Source organism: Anticarsia gemmatalis, chromosome W, assembly GCF_050436995.1.
Source record: "Anticarsia gemmatalis isolate Benzon Research Colony breed Stoneville strain chromosome W, ilAntGemm2 primary, whole genome shotgun sequence".
NCBI classification, from domain to species: Eukaryota; Metazoa; Arthropoda; class Insecta; order Lepidoptera; family Erebidae; genus Anticarsia; species Anticarsia gemmatalis.
In genome coordinates, this window is record NC_134775.1 from 4,789,393 (window position 1) to 4,806,340 (window position 16,948).

The 16,948-nt window shown below is 40.0% G+C and overlaps 1 pseudogene; it reads right to left on the reverse strand.

Annotated features, from left to right (window-relative positions):
• Positions 1–1,486: 1,486 nt before the first annotated feature.
• Positions 1,487–2,098, reverse strand: LOC142985848 (uncharacterized; annotated as a pseudogene).
• Positions 2,099–16,948: the final 14,850 nt, after the last annotated feature.

A 16,948-nucleotide genomic window follows, 5' to 3' on the forward strand; every position in this document is an offset into this window, starting at 1 on the left:
GATAATAGATTGCTTTATCTTAAATAAATTATTATATTATTAACGATTGAATACCTAGAAGAGCTTTCAAAATAGTTGAATGATCAAAAATAGCAGTTACTAGCTGAGTCGCGCGACTTCGCTTGCGTCACATAAGAGAGAATGGGTAAAAATTTTCCACGTTTTTGTTACATTTTTTACTGGTACTCTACTCGTATTGGTCGTAGCGTGATGATACATAGCCTATAGCCTTTTTCGATAAATGGGCTTTCTTACGCTGAAATAATTTTTCAAATCGGTCCCGTAGTTCCTGAGATTAGCGCGTTCAAACAAACAAACAAACAAACTCTTCAGCTTTATGATATTAGTATAGATTAAAATTTAACTGCCTCTGTGGCGCGGTCGGTAGTGTATGGGACTGCCGTGCGAGAGGTCTCGGGTTCGAATCCTGGGTCGAGCCAAAAAGTGTTTTCTGGGATTTTCTGTTAAGAATTTCTTAGAGATTGCCCGGAGTTAGGAAGTTGAGGTCGAAGACCTCCGTGCCTCGGAGAGCACGTAAAGCCGTCGGTCCTGCGCCTGACCCCTCACTGGTCGCGTCGGTTATCCGTCCCACCAGACTATGAGAGTGATGAAATAGAGAGTGTACCTGTGTATTGTGCACACATTTGGACACTATAAACAAAGTCCTGCTCAGATGGCCAGTTTCAATGAAACTGACCGCCGTAGCCGTATATCGGCTAGGAGGACATTATAGATTTAAAGTTAAATGACCGAATACTAGAATTATTGAATAGTTGATTGATCGAATAGTCGTTATTAAAAGTTGAATGACTGAATAGTAGAATTAGCGAATGATCAAATAGAAATAAAAGTAACCTACATCTTCGAGAAGATCTGGGAAGCTTCTAGGTACTGAGAAAAGCAGCTCTTGCTTGTAGCTCTTGAACAAATGTTATACGGTCTTCCTTCAGTAGCTACACTGTTAAATAGTCGTAAATCTACGTCACAATTATATATACGTATATGTCAATATTTATATATTTGTAGGAGTAGGTATGCTACCTATCCCACCACTAAGCCGGGAATTGATTCAGCTACTAAGCAGCACTGTGCTTGATGATTATAGGTGATTGTGGATGATAATTAATAAATAACGCGAAATGATTTATATTATTATGATTTGATGAATGAATTTAATGTAACTAAAGATGAATATAATATACAATTAATGAAAGCGGAGCAATAAGCAAGTTAAAAGAATTTATACAGAGCAACGCGTAGCTAGAAGGACGACGAAGAAGTGGCCGCGGTCCGGCGCTCGAGGCCCTGCGCACGCGCCGAAGGACGAACAGCGGTCAAACTTGCGGCACGTGTAAGCATCTAAGTTGTAAACAACTGTTGGCCCAAGTTGCATAAGCGGAGCGGGTAGCGGGCGATCTTGACGCGATGTTCGCTGATAGTTGTCGTGGTGGTTGATCGCCACAGTACTCCCCCCGGGAGACCGTGACTACGGGCGATAATGATCCGGGAAGCGAACTCTTCTGCCACTGGAAGTGCGTTTGACGTCATCATCGACCTGTTCAGCTGGAACCTGAGCCTCCCTTGCGATGTACGCCGGTTTGAGCCGGTCGATGGACACCGTCACCGACTTGTTGTTGACCTCTAAGGTGAAGTACTTGGGTTGTCGGCTGACAACCTTATAGGGGCCAGCATATGGTGGTTCCAAGGCGCCTCTCACGCGGTCCTGTCTAACAAAAACGTGTGAGGTTGTGCAGGTCGCGTGGCACGTAGAAGGATGACGCGCCGTGCCAGGAAGTTTGACGTGGAGACAGCTTCGCCATGTACGCGCGAAGACGCGTCGCGTACTGTGTGACGTCAGCAGTTAAGTAGTCGTCATCAGGGCACAGGAACTGACCGGGTAGGCGAAGAGGTTCGCCATACACCAGCTCAGCTGAAGAACCTTGAAGGTCGCCTTTCCAGGCGCTACGCATGCCTAGGAGTACCAGTGGCAAAGCTTCGGTCCACTGGGAAACAGGAGCGTGGCACATGAGCGCCGCCTTGAGCTGGCGATGAAAGCGCTCAACTATGCCGTTGGCTGCGGGATGGTAGGCTGTGGTGCGGAGATGGTGCGCACCAATCAAAGCAGTGAGAGCCTTGAAAAGGTGGCACTCTAACTGGCGGCCACGGTCGGTGGTCACCCGCTCAGGACAGCCAAATCTGGCTATCCAGCCAGACACAAGAGCAGCAGCACAGATCTCGGCAGTGATGTCCCGCAGCGGAAATGCCTCGGGCCAGCGAGTGAACCGGTCGACGACCGTGAGGCAATACCTGTAATCATCAGAAAGAGGTAATGGCCCTATGATGTCGAGGTGTATATGGGAGAACCTCGAGGAAGGAGGAAGGAATGAGGACAAGGGGGCAGAGGTGTGACGGAAAACTTTAGAAGTTTGGCATTTAGCGCAATGCCGTGCCCACTCTCTACAGTCTTTTCGAATCCCTGGCCAAACAAATCTTTGTGTCACCAGTCGCACTGTAGCAGAACTGCCAGGATGGTGAAGACTATGCAGCATGTCGAAAACTTGCCTGCGGAATCTAGGCGTTACGTACGGACGATGTGTAGATTGTGACACGTCGCAGTAGACTGGAACGTTGCTCAACTCAGTCTGTATCTTGCGCAATCTTAAGGCTGTACCGTGTCTGAGTAGGTCCTGCAGCTCCGGATCACTCTCCTGGGACTGTGCTAGAGACTGGTAATCGATTGCGCTGGCTATCTTCTCAACTCTCGATAAAGCATCTGCGACGATGTTGTCTTGGCCAGGTATGAACCTAATATCTGTGGTAAATTGCGATATAAAATCGAGATACCTGAATTGCCTAGGCGAGCATTTGTCTCGGTTGAGCGAAAACACGAACGTCAGCGGCTTGTGGTCCGTAAACACCGTAAATGGCCTAGCTTCTACCATATGCCGAAAATATTTAATGGCTTCGTATACCGCAAGCAGCTCGCGGTCATATGGGCTATACTTCCTTTGCGATGCACTCAACTTGCGTGAAAAGAAAGCTAAGGGTTGCCAATCGTTCACATTCTCCTTACGTTGCTGTAGTACAGCTCCAATAGCTACGTCAGAAGCGTCTGTAACTAAAGCAAGTTCAGCAGATGGGTCAGGATGAGAGAGCAAAGTAGCCTGCGAAAGAGTAAGCTTACATTCGTTAAAAGCTTGCGTCATCTCCGGAGTGAAAGTAATTGGCTGCGAACCTTTAATGCGTGGACCAGCTAGGATGTTAGTAAGTGGTGCTTGGATATGAGCGGCATGGGGAATAAAGCGACGGTAAAAATTAAGCATACCAAGAAAACGCTGAAGTTCCTTCACAGTTCTCGGCGTTGCGAAGTTCTTGATAGCTTCGACCTTTGACTCGAGAGGCTTCGTACCAGCTGCTGAAACCTGATACCCAAGGAAAGTTATCTCGGAGAAACCAAATTTGCACTTAGAGGTGTTCACCAATATCCCGTACTGACTTAGGCGCTCGAATAACTGACGTAGATGGTCCTGATGAGTCTCTACCGATTTGGAAAAAACCAAGATGTCGTCGATGAATCCGTAGCAGAAATCCAGGCCTAGAAGGACTTCGTCCACAAATCTCTGGAATGTCTGAGCAGCATTCCTTAGCCCGAATGTCATGTAAGGGAATTCATACAAGCCAAAGGGTGTAGTAATGGCCGTTTTCGGTATATCGGCTGGATTGACGGCTAGCTGATTATAAGCTTTCACCAGGTCGATGGTGGAGAAGATAGTACACCCTGAGAGCTGCGAAGAGAAGTCATGGATGTGCCGGACGGGGTACCTGTCAGGAATGGTGCGTGCGTTGAGTGCACGATAGTCGCCGCATGGTCTCCATCCCTCATCCTTCTTCTTCACCATATGCAAGGCAGATGACCAGGGACTGTCGGATCGCCGTGCTGTGCCACAAGCGAGCATATCCTCGAACTCCTTCTTTGCTGCCTGACAGCGTGCTGGGTCGAGACGACGAGGCCTGCACGAAACTGGTGGACCTGGAGTTGTCCTTATATAGTGCACGGTATTGTGCTTTGAAGGACGACGAACCCCTGCAGGTCGGGTAATATCTGGAAACTCTCGAAGAAGTGAGTGGTATTGTGAGTGACCAGTGACAGCTTTGAGTGAAGCAATGTCTTCCGAAACGTCAGAAGAGATAGCAGCTACAGACAGGGATGTGGTACCGTCAACCAAACGCTGGTTCTTGCAGTCGACCAAAAGATTATAGTGGCTCAGAAAATCTACGCCAATGATGGCCTTGTTGACGTCCGCGACTGTAAAATTCCACGTAAAATCCCGCCTTAAACCTAAATTCAAGAGTAAAAATGCAGGTCCATAAGTATGTATAACCGTGTTATTCGCCGCTACAAGGTCAAACTTGGACCTAACACAGGGCGTCCTAACTGCAAATCGCGGAAAAACGCAAAGATCTGATCCCGTGTCCACTAAAAACTGCATCTTGCTATTGCGATCGGTGACAAACAGACGGCCTGGTGGTGAGGGACAGTCGTGAGCCGCTACTGCCGACTGCCCTTGGAGTTTCCCGCGCCATAGGTACACGGCTGTCTGCATTTGTGGGCCTTGTCACCATACGTAAAGTGGTAAAAGCAATGTGGATGGTCGGGTGGCGGCTGCTTCGGTCTAGAACGGCTGCGGTAGTGTGACCTTCTCGAGCGAGATTTGGAGTTAGACCTAGAGCGAGAACGATCAGAGTTATTTAACTTGTTAGTTAATGCAGCGACTTGCCTTGTCAACTCTGCGATCTGTTGCGCCATCTCATTGTGGGACGACGCCGGGGAGGTGCTCGCAACCTGGGGTGAAGACGGTGCGATCTCGTACACCTTATCGGCCAGCTCACCCAGCTTGTCTTTATCGAGATCCATCTGCGTGGCTATAACCGTCTGTATATTCTGCGGTAACCTGCTAGACCACAAAGTTAATAAAAAGTCAGCGGGCACAGACGGGCCAGCCAAACCCGACAGGTGTCGCAGGAACTGTGACGGCTTCCTGTCACCGAGCTCCTCGTGCGTCAGTAGCTGTTTTACACGCCTCTCCTGTGAAGCTGAAAGACGTTTCATTAGCTCCGTCTTCAATTTCAAATATTTGTCGGTTGCAGGCGGATTAGTGATCACATCCTTCACTACTACAGCGTATTGGTGATCTAGCTGAGCAACTAAATAGCAGAATTTAGTCTCGTCTGTGGTTATTCGAGACAAGGCAAACTGGGACTCTACTTGTGCGAACCACAACGCTGGCTCTTCTGGCCAAAACGGAGGTACACGCACACTGACTCGCAACACTTCATCACCGCTAACTGAAGGACTCTCATCGGCTTTGACACTCATTCTGATGGCACCAATTAAAAAATAAAAAATCGCTCACCGCTTAAGACCAAACCACAGCTTTACCACAATCTCCAGCTTCTTCTTCGTCGGGGTCACCAATGTAGGAGTAGGTATGCTACCTATCCCACCACTAAGCCGGGAATTGATTCAGCTACTAAGCAGCACTGTGCTTGATGATTATAGGTGATTGTGGATGATAATTAATAAATAACGCGAAATGATTTATATTATTATGATTTGATGAATGAATTTAATGTAACTAAAGATGAATATAATATACAATTAATGAAAGCGGAGCAATAAGCAAGTTAAAAGAATTTATACAGAGCAACGCGTAGCTAGAAGGACGGCGAAGAAGTGGCCGCGGTCCGGCGCTCGAGGCCCTGCGCACGCGCCGAAGGACGAACAGCGGTCAAACTTGCGGCACGTGTAAGCATCTAAGTTGTAAACAACTGTTGGCCCAAGTTGCATAAGCGGAGCGGGTAGCGGGCGATCTTGACGCGATGTTCGCTGATAGTTGTCGTGGTGGTTGATCGCCACATATTAACTATTTACTCTCATTTGTACTGCCCTCCTTCATTCAACTGCTTTTATATCTCTCCATCCAATGGTTGCCTGGAAGAGATTGCCACTGTGCGATAAGGCCGCCAATTGTACCTACTTTTATTTTAAATTTATTTTATGTTTGTTCGTGTTTCCTTTATGTACAATAAAGAGTATTCATTTCATTTAATTTCACAATATCCCAAATATAGAAAAGGGCACGTGTATTCAATACTGTGTCAGAAAATATAATCCAAATACGATAGTTTATATTATCTTGAGCATTGTAACATAACACTAATTTAGCTTATCATGATAATACTTACCCGACTGCATCAAACAAAGATGATGTGTTTAATGTATGTATTTCGTGAAACCAATTTCGTTAACCACGTTAATTTGTATAATTGCGCTATGGTGATCAACTGATCACATAGCTAATAAACATGCATAATCAGTATGTTAAAAATACATATTAATTCATATAGATATAGTAAAAAATATTTATCTCTTGGTGACTTACATATCATAAGTTAAATTAATTTATGTAAAAATAAATAAACATAGTCTCTGCCTACCCCGTTGGGAAAGAGGCGTGATGAATATGTATCTATATATGTATGTATGTATGTATGTAAAAATAGGCGAAACTGATCACAAAAATAGTATGTTGATATAACGATATTGTTTTGATTAGTCTCCTTATAAAGAAATGCTTACATTGTAAAAAGTAAAATAATTATCTACGACATACTACTTACGATAATTTCACTCACCGTATCTTCTCGATTAAATGTATGAAAAAATATAGAGCGAACAAACGAACAGTGTATACGACTTCAAGTGTTACATAAAAATAAGAAATTGTGTAGGTATTAGGTATAATATTAGTTAGGTATTAGAAGAGTATCAATTAAGGTAGGTAAGTAATTAAAATGATTGTTTATTCATAGGTTAGTTTCGTCGATATCTTTTGTTGTGGTCTTGTAAATATTTTTGGGTAGGATATAGTTTGTACACATAATATTTATAACAAATTATTTCATCCTTTTTAGTTCTAGAGAGATTTTGAAGACGGTTTTCTTTATTGTTTAAAAATAATTAGATGTGTAAATATGGATAGGTAAGTCAGCTAGAACAGTGTCTTGCGTGTAGCGAGGTGCGACTTTCTGGCGACTGGCAAGGGGGTTTTTAATAAAAACTTGTTGTTGAGGTACATACTCTACTTCAGGTTTACGGGATTTATTCCTATTTTCAATTATAGCTGTCCGATTTGCAAGAGAAGATTCATTGATGATATCATACACCTGCTTCATCTGCTGTCTATGATTCTGCGCATATTTTTGTAAGATGTGTCCCGTAAGGGCAATATTGATAGGATCTCTTGGGTCAAAATGCCCATTCAATAAGTCAAACGGTCTACACTTAGTAAAGCTGTGAATAGAACTATTATATGCTATAAAAGCGTACGGTACAAGATTAACTACTGGTTCATTTTTATTTTGTAATTTAAGAATTCTAATATGTGCCAATAATGTCGAGTGAAAGCGCTCTATAATACCGTTATCATTTGGACTATGAGGTAAAATTTTATGATGATCTATTTTATGAATACGCGTGAATTCTGAAAACAATTGATTTGTAAATTCTGTGCCATTGTCAGTAATAATAGTCATGGGTAATCCATGGTGAGTACAAAATTTTAATAGTGATTGAATTATGCTGTTCCATCACGTAAGTGGTAGGCCTGACCATATTTAGTAAAAACATCTATAAATGTTGCGTATTTCTCGGATTCTACCGTGAAAAGATCCATGTGAATAATTTCTAACGGTTTTGTAGCTGGTGGCACTATATTAAAATATGGTCTGACTGGATTCCTATCGTATTTAGCCTGTCCACAAATGGTACATTCGTTAATAAATTTAGCGATCTGTTCCTTCATCTTTGGCCAATAATACTTTCGCGAAAGAGCTAAATAGCATTCATTAATGCCACGGTGGTTTGTCTTACCATCGTGATAATGTTTAATAATATCTTGTTGCCGCAGGTATTCTTTAATATTTTCTAATTCTATCTTAGTTAATACTAGTTTAATAGAAGAACTCTTAAAATTATTTTGTGTAATAGGTATAATTGAATACATAGCTAAGGGTGGATTGGTGAAGGTGGATTAGTATGGCTGTTTTAACCTTCGGATTGACATACTCTTTGATAGCACTAGTAACATCTGATTCTAAAGTTGTCTCTGAAACCTGAATTACCGTTCTTATATAGCCTTCAAAGAGTTTGGTGACTATCGGTCTACGTTTTATATCACCAACTACTAAAAAATTAATTTGTCTATGAAATTTGTTAAGGGGCTCATCTGTAATAGGAACTTCTTATATTGGCTGTTCATTGCTTGTATGTACGGTGTCAGTTGATGAATTTGTTTGATTAACTGGCACATCTAATTTGGAAACTACTACGTTAGGATGCTCACTATTATCTTCTAAAGAGTTAGCACGTTGAATTGATGGTTCTGAAGGATTATTTATCATTGAACTTAGGTCTCTAATACTTTCAATTACCGAGTTGATCTCATCTGTCTCGCTGTTATGTATCTCTATACGCGAAAGGGCATCAGCATTGGTGTTAAACTTCCCTTTCTTATAGACTACAGTAACATCGTATTCACTGAGCTTAAGTCGCCATCTTGTCAATCGTGAATTTGGCTCTTTCAAGTTCATCATCCATTGCAACGGCTTGTGATCAGTTAAAATTTTGAACTTCCTACCAAATAGATAGGGCCTAAAATACTTTGTAGCCCACACTATAGCTAACAATTCCTTTTCTATTGTGCTATTATTTAATTCACTTTCATTTAATGTACGAGAAGCGTAACATACTCATACTCATAGTCATTCGACAGGTGGCGCTGCAAATGTGTTGTTCGGATTTATTTAGCTCTCAATAATTACTTGTTTATAAATAGTAAAAGTGCATAAATCGAGTGAAAAAAGACATTTGTGTTTGAAGAGACCTATGATGAAGCCGTGATATGTGTTTGTGAGCGATAAAAACTGACAATTAATGAACATTTTCCAAAAAATACTTTAGCAATATTTTGTAGAAAAACCAGTGATTGACATTACAAACCAGTGTAAACTGTAATAAACATTTATTTTTGAGACTTTACTAGTGCTACTATCGGCAAATAGAAGTGTTCCGAATGTTATTATAACAATCGAAGGATAAACATTTTTTATCAAATTGTGCAAATCACTTAGATCGCTTAAGTACTTAGTACAGAGACATCTACTGCAATAGTCTTGTACTGCGGAAGCGAACCGTCTCCTACACCTGTAACGGATAGATCGTGCCGTACTAAGCTATAATCGATATTAGTTCAGTGATTGTACAACAGGTGGCCTTACTAGTACGCAGATCAACCAATAGGTGGCGTTACGAGTACAAACTTAGTATCTGAACTTTAATATTAATCCTATAAACATGAGTCGCAAGTGCAATCATTGCAACCTCGTGGTGGCACTGAAGGCAATGTCTCTTAAATGTTATATTTGTGATGGAATGTACCACTGCGAGTGCCTAAACGTTTCAAAACAACAATACTTGGGACTTACTCACGAACAAACATCGCACTGGAAATGCCTCCCCTGCAGTAACATCACACGGAGGGACCGTTCCAACTCGATTACCCTTAACCGATCTACATACATTCCTTCGACACACGACGAGGCGTTAAATATGTCATGCGACAACCCCGAACTGCAGCAGCAGTTGCTGTCGCCGAATTCCTCGTCGAGTTCTACATCGACGATTATCAGTGGCAATATTAGTACCGAGTCTTGCGCCATGGTCGGGCCCACGAGCCAAAATACCTTTACGAAGGAATTTAATGACACTATAAAGGGATGGCGCGCTGAAATAGATCACTCATTAGCGACGTTCACCGACGACATAAAGGGAACGTTGCGTGGCTGGCGAGAGGAAATGGAGACAACTATGACAAAATTCAGCGAAAATATCATGGGAACTCTTACTAAACTAAAACAAGAAGTAAACATAATTCGGTGTGAGCACGAAAAACTCAAAAACTGTGTCGATACGATGAACGTAACTGTCTCTGATTTAAAGGCGTCGATGCAGTTCCAGTCTGACGAACATAGGGACCTAAAGCAGCGTGTAGATATCATTGCCAGTGATAGCACACCCATCACCCAATCGCAAAATTTAATTAGTAATCTTGAGCAAAAGTTAAACTCTTTAGAACAACAAGCGAGAAATTGCAACGTTGAAATCTGTAACGTACCTGAAAGGCGTAGCGAAAACTTATTACATCTGGTAGAATCGATCGGCAATGCTATAAAATACCCTATCGCACAGAAGGACGTTTTATCAATTCATCGAGTACAACACGCCCAATCAACCAGCTCTAAGCCGAAAAATATTATCTTAAAACTCTCGTCGCGTATTATACGCGACAGCATGCTGAGCGCATATCGCCTGAATAAAGTCCTTAAAACTGATCAAATTGGATTAACCGGCCCTTCTTCAAAAATATACCTAAACGAGCACCTGACATTAACAACTAAGCAGTTGTTTCGTAAATGCAAAGAGGTCGCTAAACTCCACAATTATAAATATGCATGGGTTAAAAACTCAACTATACTTGTACGAGAGCGTGACGGAGCTCCCTCTTTCTCTATTCGTACAGACAGTGACCTACAGAAGATTAAATCCAGCGACAATGACCTACAAACATCAACTGTTAACGTTCAGAACCAAAGCGTATAGTTACTCATATCACAATGAAGATTGGCATATTTTATAATTTATTCACAGAAATGTAATACTATTTCTTATTAATAACAATTTACTCTCGAGACTGTATTATTACAACGCAACTGTAGTATTTGTGTTATTATTAGACAAGTTGGGACTACTTCCTTCAATCGTATATCAAAACTATATTATAAATTATTCATTATGTAACATGCAATATACTATGTTAAAACCTCCACGCACACGTTTGTGTTGCTGGGTGACTGGAATTATGGTTGCAGTAATAAACATAATATCTCATTTCAAACCCTATATAGTATATTATTTACATGGCACATCTAAAATACTTTGGTTTAACACAATATACTTTTTTTCGATTTTTATTAATGATTAATAAAAACATAACTATTTATTACCAAAATTGTAGGGGTATCCGCACCAAACTGCACACACTGTTCATGAATATACTACACAAGATGTATGACGTCATTATCCTAACCGAAACCTGGTTAATACCGGAAATTAATAACAATGAATTCATTGATCAGCGCTACGTTGTGTACAGGTGTGACCGCGATCGTTCCTGCACTGGAAAGATGGACGGTGGAGGTGTGCTAATTGCAGTGCTGAGGACACTTAGATCAACCGAGATTGCCTTAGACATGCACGTGAATGCTAGGCCACTGCATAGTTACATCGAACAAGTCGCAGTGGAAATCCCTAGCGGTCAAAATCTGAAACACGTCATAGCCGCTGCCTACCTACCACCCAAGACACCAGCAGCTATTTATGAAAAACACTATGATTTACTCTACGACATCTTAAGTAAACCTAGTGTAGAATATTTTTACTTAATTGGTGATTATAACCTCCCAGAAGCAGCGTGGATTCTCCCATCTAAAAATTATTGTGCACCATTTTGTTCGGGGTCTTCGTTGGCTTGTGACTATTTAAATATTTTTATGTCCCTACTTAATGCCTCACAATTTAATAATATACCGAATATCAAAAACAAAATACTAGACCTGCTAATCACAAACAATTCGTGTAAGGTAGAACATGTACTCTCCCCATTGTTGCCGGCCGATCCTTATCATCCCCCGCTTGCTTGTAATATAAATATGGTTACAAAAGATATTCCTCTGAATAAAAAACCCATAAAAACATATAGTTTTCACAAAGCCAACTATGAGCAAATTAACCTTCAGATACAAGATACTGATTGGGCACAACTATTATCATGTGCAAGTTCTGAAGAAGCCTTATCTAGATTCTATGATAAACTGGACATTATCATAAAACTTCACACGCCTTTAACTAGTCCTAGATCCGCGATGTTCCCAGTTTGGTTCCCACACTATCTAATCAAATTATTAAAAAAAAAGCAGAAAGCCTGGGTAAAATGGAAAAAATATAAAAATATTTCCGATTGTGAAACGTTTTCGTTATGCAGAGCAAACTTTAGAGACTCTTGCAACAAATGCTTCTCCAAGTATATAGCCTCGGTTGAAGACAGTCTGCATAAAAATGTAAAACACTTTTGGACATACGTTTCTAACCGCAAAGACAAACCAAGGATACCGTCTAAGATTCAGTACCATGATACCGAATCAACTGACCCTGAAGACATCTGTAATATGTTCTCTAGCTTCTTTCACTCAGTCCACGAACCGTCGTCACTCCTATTATCTGAATGACAACCTCCTGCTGAGGACCCATCAGTAAATGACAATATCTCCAACTTATACTTTAGTGAAGACGTGGTGTTAAAAGAACTCAGCAACCTAGACCCCTCCAAGGGCCCTGGACCAGACGGTATACCTGCAACCTTTTTTAAAAACACGTCCTCTGCAATTTGCAAACCTTTAACTATAATCTACAACAAATGTATCACCGAAGGAGTATTCCCTAAAGAATGGAAGCGTGCGAACATCACACCTGTACACAAGGGGGGCTCCCGCGGCAGTGTGGAGAATTACCGACCGATTTCTATTCTCTCTACTTTGTCGAAGGTCTTCGAAAAACTCGTCCACAATAAAATTTATCCACGATTTCACCATATTATCACTCAAGAGCAACATGGCTTTGTCAAACAACGATCGACGACAACAAATATGCTACATTTTTCCAGTTACCTGTTTGATAATTTTGATGAAGGTACACAAGTGGACGCAGTATATACTGACTTTCGTAAGGCCTTCGACAAGGTGGACCACAAATTGCTGCTTGACAAACTCGCTTTTAACGGAATCCGTGGTAACCTTTTACGTTGGTTTTCCTCATACATCACTAATCGTAGTCAGGCAGTAGTTATCAACGGTTACAAGTCCAACAGCATCGAAGTAACATCTGGCGTGCCACAAGGCTCTATCCTTGGGCCTCTGCTGTTTAATATATTTATCAACGACATAAGTAAATGCTTTCACAATACACATTGCCTGTTATATGCAGATGACCTTAAAGTATTCAAGTCTTTTAAAACTATCCATGACTGTATTCTACTCCAAAAAGACCTAGATAACTTTACTGATTACTGCCGTAACAACAAACTAACATTGAACTTATCTAAATGTAACGTCATCACTTTCACTAAAAACAAGAACTTAATAAACTATACGTACACTCTATGTCATACTTCTCTGTCAAAATTAACTCGATTCGTGTTCTCGGTATTATGTTGGACTCTAAACTTTGCCTAGACCTACACGTTTCGAAAATAGTTAATAAAGCCTATCAAATGTATGGATTTATAATGCGGTCATCAATCGATTTTAAAAGAACTACATCATACCTATGTCTATTTAAATCTTTAGTGTGTTCTCAATTAGAGTACGCAGTGCCGGTGTGGAACCCTTTCTATAATATATACATTGACATGATTGAAAAAGTCCAACATAAATTTTTACGTGCCATGCACTACAGATGCCACAAGACCTACCTACCATACGACCAGTTACTTAGCAAGTACAAGCTACTGCGTCTAAGCGATCGAAGAAAATATCTTGAAGCTGTTACCCTATATAAAATAGTTAGAAACCAATTCAATTGTATTAGCCTAAGTAATCAAATTTGTTACGCAGTGCCTAGAACCTTTCATAGACGACAAGTGCGCGCAGGCAGACTGTTTGCTACAAATACGTGCCGCACTAACTCTGGTCTTCGATCGCCGATTCGCCGTATGGTTGAATCTTATAATGATAATTTTGAAGACATTGATATATTTAATTGTCCCATAAGTAAGTTTAAACAACTAGTCCACAGCTCTCTGCTGGCGGGAGGCCTCTAGGGCGATGTACATACCCCTATAGGCCACTCGTTAGTGGTTCATAATCATAGTCTCATTTTCCTCTTCATATAATATATCATATTTGTTATATCTATCTAAGCTCGAGTTATATACATCATAGTTAAATGTAATTACCTAATTAACTTTATTTAAAACACGTATCTAAATAAATAGTACTTTTTATATATTTTCCACAAGCCCCAGCGATTTTTTATTGTTATATAATATTTTCCGCTAACCCGTGGACAACGTTGTGGGTTACATTATTGTTTATATTGTACTTTATAAATACTAGATGTAAGACCAACTAATATAACTGTTTGTTGTTCCATTAAATAAATAAATAAATACTGGTTTATCAGACCAAATGGGTCCCTGGGACAATACTGCTCCAATAGCGACATTTGAAGCGTCGGTTGTAAGATTAAATTCCCTATTAAAATCAGGGTATTGTAGGATAGGATCATTAATTAACAACATTTTACATTTATTAAAAGAATTTACATATTCAGGACTATGAACTACTTTATTACCTTTTTTTAGACAAATGGTGAGAGGCTTTGTAATACGTGCAAAGTCTGGGATAAATTTTCGGTAGTAACCGAGAAGGCCTAAAAATTGTTTGATTTCCTTAGGGGTGTTTGGTATGGGGTACTTTTCTATGGCTGAAATTTTGTCTGGATTGGGCTTTATGCCATCTCTAGTGATCACATGCCCAAGGTAGGCGGTTTCTAGCTTCAGAAATTCTGATTTATCCATCTGAATTTTGAAGTTAGATTCCCTAAGTCTTTGAAAAACTCTCTCCAGGTTTTCCAGGTGTTCCTGTAGTGAAGAACTGAATACTATAATATCATCTAAGTAGACCAGGCAGATACTATTCTGTAGACTCAAAGAACATTGTCCATAACTCTTTGAAAAGTTGATGGAGAATTTTTTTGTCCCATAGGCATTCGAAGAAATTCAAAGTGCCCATGTTCTACGTTAAAAGCGGTTTTAGCTATATCCTGGGGATCCATTTCTAATTGATAAAATCCACTAGTTAGATCAAGAGTCGTGAAATATTGGCACTATCCTAACTTGTCCAAAACGTCAGTGATATTTGGTATGGGATATTTGTCATCTATAGTCTTATCGTTTAATTTACGAAAATCAACGACAAGACGCCATTTCTGCTTTCCAGAAGCATCCATTTTCTTGGGTACAACCCAAATGGGTGAGCTCCAAGCAGAGTCAGAGGGTCTAATAATACCCTGTTGGAACAATTTAGAAATTTGGTCCCTAACTTCTTGTCTGTGAACGAAAGGATAACGATAGCTTTTGGTGTACACGGGTACCTCATCTGTTGCACGAATTCTATGTTTAATTTTGTTTGTAAAAGTTAACGGTTCCCCGTCTATATAAAATACATCTGCATAACGACTACATAATGTTAAAAGATTAGCCTTTTCCTCTTCATTAAGATGATCTGTACGAAGTCGCGACAAAACATCATTTACACGGTTTGAATTTTCAGATTGCGTGCATTTAACGTAGAATACATCTGCACAAGCGGGCTGATCTAAATAAAATATTATATCATTAGACATTGGGTTTTCTATTTCTACATAACCTCGTCCGTTTATTACTGTGGTAAGGCATTCGTGTAAAATACAACCACAGAAAGCCTGTGTATCTATTGAAACCTCGCCATCCGGGGCGTTAATCGGTATTTTAATTATTTTAGAGCTTTTGGCTGGAATAATATCCTCATATAAATTAATATTACGGGAGTTATATAACTTAATCTGATTCGTAGCGTTACGTGTTACTAATTTAAAATCTTTTAAATTTATATTGGCTTCTAGTTTGGACAATATATCTACCTAATCCTATTAATCCATCAAAATAATCGTGGAAACGATATATGAAAAGTTTAAGACTATCGCTTTCTTTAAAGCGTGGCAACGTTATAGAATGGTTACTTCTACTAACACCATGTATGTTTGTTACTTCGAAAGGGTCGTAATTAAGAGAGAAATTAGAAAATAAATTTTGTACAGCCTCGGGGCTTATAAATGACTGGTTAGCGCCAGTGTCTATTAAAAAATTTAAAAGAGGACAGGAAGTTTCTATATACGGTAATTGTCTTTGAGTTTGCAAATAAATATCTATCCTTGCTCTTTTGATATCCTGTCTTGACAAAAATCCTGGTCTTGGCCTGCATGGCTAGGACCTGGTTGTGGTTCTATCTCATGTACCACTTGATTATAACTAGTTGAATCATTATAAGTTGAATTAGTAGTATAGCTATAGTCATAAGGATCATTATAATTACACTATGCAACACCAAAAAATTCACTGGGATCCCGAATGGTAATTCGTATTGAGCATACTTAGTGTAATACAGAAAACACATTTATATTTATATATCACGTCACAAAAGAGAGATAAGAACAATCTTGATTTGTTTACTGTCTGCTTCACTTTTTTGTGGATAGTCATAAAAATATATCTTTTCTGGGTACACAAGTCATCAAACGTTCAGATTACTCATTAATGTCATCGGTTCAGTGTGTGATGAACATGGAGAAAGATTTCATCCAGAAATTGCAGAGTATGAGAAGCGTTATCAGGGTAGATGGGAACCAGCCATGCTTGCAGACTACTGTTGGAGCCTCCAGAGGGATACTGTGTCTACTGGTTACAAGAGGAAAGCCAATCTTTGAAAAAAACATGTTTTTTTAATGTATAATAAAAATTTAAGTCTCTCCTTTATACAATTTTTTTCAAAATCAGTAAGCCTATCACTACTAAATCTGACGTGTTGTAATAATTTTATTTATACACACCTAATAGTTTTAAGGTGATAAGTCATAATTACATACTGTAAGTCAGGTGAATTTTTTATTTTTCAAATTTGTTGCATAGTCACTATTACTAGTAATACTCAGCAGAATAATAGGCATTATCAGGCG